This window comes from Triturus cristatus, chromosome 8 (assembly GCF_964204655.1).
Source record: "Triturus cristatus chromosome 8, aTriCri1.1, whole genome shotgun sequence".
Lineage (NCBI taxonomy): Eukaryota > Metazoa > Chordata > Amphibia > Caudata > Salamandridae > Triturus > Triturus cristatus.
In genome coordinates, this window is record NC_140591.1 from 1,671,065,162 (window position 1) to 1,671,065,839 (window position 678).

Here is a 678-nt window from a genome sequence, read left to right on the forward strand (position 1 = left end):
TGAAACACTTTTCTACGTCCATTTTCACTGTATCTCACAGCAACTCGAAAGAACCTGTAACACATAAATGAAACATTGTTGATTAACAAAAAAACAAACAATAACAACAAAGTTACAAAACAAAACACAAACAATAGCAAACTTTATATTTCAAAAGTTAATTGTAATATTTACGTTCCTTCACACTTTGTCATATAAGTCAACGAAAATATTATACAAACTTTGTCTATCTGACATATTCCGTGATTATTTGATATTATGGTCATCAGAAACTATTTTGATGTTATTTTTGACTTTCCCGTCCCTAAAAACATATAAAATGATACCACACATGGGCATATAAACAGTTATACCCTATATCTCAAATAATGGGCCCATTTTGAAAAATCCTCCATATTGGATTAACGCGCCATGATAGAGTGGTAGACTTTTCACCATCGTTTTCTACGGAAAAATTTCAATAACAATCCACTCACAGAAATTGCATTGCAATTAGTTCTAGGTTAGCCCATTTTTTGAACTAATTTGACTAGACTGTAAAGGCCCACTCAGCGGTGGAATTGCTGGATTCTAGTCTATGGATAGACCTTCTGTGAATTCTGTAGTCACAACCCCTCATGCAGCAATGTTATTAGCATATAATTTTGACTTATTCTGTCCATGCCTTCACCAGCTAAC